The sequence below is a fragment of the Enhydra lutris genome, unplaced genomic scaffold, assembly GCF_002288905.1.
Source record: "Enhydra lutris kenyoni isolate GAN:26980312 unplaced genomic scaffold, ASM228890v2 scaffoldscaffold15, whole genome shotgun sequence".
Taxonomy (NCBI): domain Eukaryota; kingdom Metazoa; phylum Chordata; class Mammalia; order Carnivora; family Mustelidae; genus Enhydra; species Enhydra lutris.
The window spans coordinates 42,156,032-42,159,956 of record NW_019154099.1 but is presented as its reverse complement, the minus strand read 5'-3'; the positions used below and the strand labels follow the sequence as shown (position 1 = coordinate 42,159,956).

Genomic DNA, 3,925 nt, shown 5'->3' with positions numbered 1-3,925 from the left:
TGCGTCCCAATACTTCTGCCTCTTCATCAATCACTTAATATTGCTTGGAGTAAATTCACAGTTTGTGTTTTAATCTCTTATGTGATTGGCCAAACTGTACATTACATTAGAAGATGTGAGAGAAAAACTTTGTTTTAAAAGTTACACCCCCCCAAAAAAAGTTATACTCTGTTGTCAGTTACCCTTTACATGATTTTTCCATCATTATTTTCAACTTCATACATCTTATAGTTTTCTACACAGAGGATTTGAGCTTCTAGTGCTGTACATTTCTACATCTTCTGGATGGGACCGTCCGTGATCCACGCGCTTGGGGTCAGGCATAAACTGTGTAGCACCTGAGGTGGATTCTGATTTTGTCTTTGTTTCAGAGCTGAGTTCTGCTGGCAAGGACACTGAATATTTCAGGCTGTCAGTTGTTTCTGCAGGTATTTCTAGTGCAACAGAATTTCCTTTAGGTTTAGGAAGTGATTCTTCTTTGTTGCTTTTTGTCCACAATGATTTAACTGCTTCATAAATTTGCTGGCTTATAGTATATGCCTTTTTCCCAGTTACCTTTGCAATTATTACTGACTGAACTGGGTAGCAAACAGTGGCTGCTAAGGTGGCCAGTCCCAGTGGATAAGCAATTTTCTTAAACCTAGAACCTTTTCTTGCTGAAACCAAGCCTGCCAATCCTGAAACTGTAATCTTCCAAAACTCCAAGTTTTGGAAGAAAATCTTGAGGTGGATTCTTCAGGTAGATATATGCATCTTTTCCAAATTGTACTGTATCCATTATCCCATTTTTCACAAACACATAAACACCCTTGCACCAGCCAATATAACGACCAGTTGTACTGCGGATGGATGCAAAGCCCATTTGTAAATGACCAGGCTGCTCTTCAACATATTTAGACTGCAGAGGTGGTGCAGTATATATGGGAAGCTGCTCTGGATTTACTAGCTGCTTTTTGTATTTTTCTTCTTTAGCTGCAAGCACAGTTATAGATGCACATATCAGACCTACAAGTACGGTTGTCAGCTTTCCCATCCTAACAGCCACCATATCTGTGACCTTCTCCTATGTTTTTATCTAGGAATTTTATGGTGGGGGAGAGAGAGTAGGGGGAGTGGGAGAGGGAAAAGGAGAGAGAGGATTGTAAGCAGGCTCCACTCCTAGTGCACAGCCCAATGTGAGACTCAATCTCACAACCCTGAGATCATGACCTGAGCTGAAATCAAGACCTGGATGCTTAAATGACTGAGCCACCCAGGCACCCCTATTTCTAGTTAATTTTTACGAGTGGTATAAGATAAGAGTCTAGTTTCATTCTTTTACCTATGAATATGCAATATTTTCAGCACAATTTATTGAAGAGAGTGTCTTTTCTCCATTGGAGTATTCTTGGCTCCAATGTCAAATACTCATTGACTGTATATGCATAGGTTTATTTCTGGGCTCCTGATTCTGTTTCATTGTTCTATATCTGTTTTTATGTCAGTAACATACTATTTCAACTGCCATAATTTTATAATATAGCTTGAAATCAAGAAGCTATATAGTTTTAAGGTCTTAAGATTTTTCAACATACAAATAAAATTGCCATGACCTTTGTAAATGATCTCCCAACCTCTGAATTTATTCTTTATTCTTTTTGAAATTTTTACATGCTCACTTTAAGTAATATTTAGAATTATGCATTAATGTTCAAAAATGAGCAAGCATAAAGTTCTGTATTCACTATGCCAAGCATACAAATAAAGAGAAATGACATAAAAATAAAATAAAAGCATTGGAGAGATGAAAAAGAGGGCTTCATAGGATTCACATATTAAAACAGAAATCCTTGTCATCAAAATTTTATAGGCCCTTGAATACTTTCTTCTTGTTATGAAGAATCCTAATGTCTTACTCTATAAAATATGGCTCAAACATATCGATTTATCCTACCTTTGGAAAGTCTGTATCTGATTTTATAGAGTTAATTCAATCTCTAAAGTATACATTTCCTATTTTCTCCCATAATGTAAGACTTTGGAGTCCTTCCCCTTTTCTTTATCAAATGTGATTCATCACATGCTTCAGTGAGAAGATATTATTATTATTATTAAATAGAAATCAGTAAGATATTGACCCCTGCAACATGAATTTATCACACACATATTTATGATAGATGTTCCATTCCCATACTTTTTCAACTGTTTCCTGGTATTTACTCACATAATCTGAATTTTGAATCCAAACTACCAAACATTATTTAAAATGTGCTACTGAGAGTACACATGGATTTCCATAAATGTCACACATTCAACATATAACATCTTGGTACCCTAGATAGGAAAATGACATATGTCAACACCTAAAAATTGCCATCTAACTCTTCCTTTATACAGAGTTCACATTATCACAAATAAATCAGAAATAGCTTCTGCAGATCTTCAGGTTACTAAGGAGGATTTGTCCTATTAGTCATAGTAAAGCCCAAGTAGTTCCATCTGCTGCTTGTTTCACAATTGTTCAAGGTCTCAGTCATTTTACATCATTCACTAACTAACACTTGTCTGATTTTTAAAAAAATATTTTATTTATGGGGCGCCTGGGTGGCTCAGTGGGTTAAAGCCTCTGCCTTCTGCTCAGGTCATGATCTCAGGGTCCTGGGATCGAGCCCCACATTGGGCTATCTGCTCAGCGGGGAGCCTGCTTCCTCCTCTCTCTCTCTGCCTGCCTCTCTGCCTACATGCGATCTCTATTTTCTCTGATATCTATATATCTATACATCTATCTATCTATCTATATATCTTCCTTCCTTTAAAAAAAAATAAAAATATTTTATTTATTTATTTGAGAGAGGGAGAAAGAAAGCAGGTGAGCACAGCAGGGGAAGGGAGAGGGAGAAGCAGACTCCCTGCAGAGTGGGGAGCCTGATGCAGGGCTCAACCCCAGGACCCCAGGATCATGAACTGAGTCAAAGGCAAAGGCTTAAATGACTGGGCCACCCAGGTGCCACAACACTTACCTGAGTTTATAATCACAAATATTTGCTTAGTTAAGCAATTTCCACATATGTATCTAGACCAGATAGTCCCAAAGTGAAGCAAAACCTTCATCCACAGAAACCATGATAAATGATATAACTTTTTTTTTCTAATTTTATGAAATTCAGAAAAAATCAAGACACTTCAGATAAAAAGCACAGAATCTAATGTGGTATAAAATAATCCATGTAACTCTTTAAATATAAAAAGTACTACAGTATAAGGATTACCAAACATCACAATTTAAGAAAACCATAAAACCACATTGCTAAAAAGAAGACACAGTCTAAGGAAAGTTAGTGTTAGGCCATGGCCAGTCATCAGCTTTTTATATTTTATTTCTCCTACATTTTAATTTCTTTTCAACAAAGGACTTTTGTTACAATCCTTGAAACACTTGGAACTTCAATACAAGAGTGAAAAAAATCCACTGGCTTTCATTTTGTCCTCAACATTTTCTCCCTCCAGAGGAGCCTTCCACTTACTTTCTACTCACAGCTTGGAACAGGGATTCAAAATTGAACTCCTTTTCCTTTCAATACCAACTATTTTTCAGCCAAGACTGTAAATCTCATTTCAGTCATTCTAAATTAAATTATTTATAAGAAACTTTATTTAGGTATAACCACATTATCCCATGCAAAAACAAACAAACAAGCAAACAAAAAAAACCTGCTACTTTCTATTTTAAAGATTATCCAATTACCATTACATCACAAATTCCTTCCAAAAGGATATTTTACTTTTCTTTGTTTCTAAGATACTTGAGAAAACTATTTTCTCTGATATCTATATATCTATACATCTATCTATCTATCTATCTATATATCTTCCTTTCTTCCCACTAAGTTTGACCCTCTATTATGCCGTTTTCACCTACCATGTACTGAGACATTTTCAACTGCTT

The 3,925-nt window shown here is 35.9% G+C and overlaps 1 pseudogene; it reads right to left on the bottom strand.

Moving 5' to 3' along the window:
- Positions 1-225: 225 nt before the first annotated feature.
- Positions 226-1,058, bottom strand: LOC111146934 (annotated as a pseudogene).
- Positions 1,059-3,925: the final 2,867 nt, after the last annotated feature.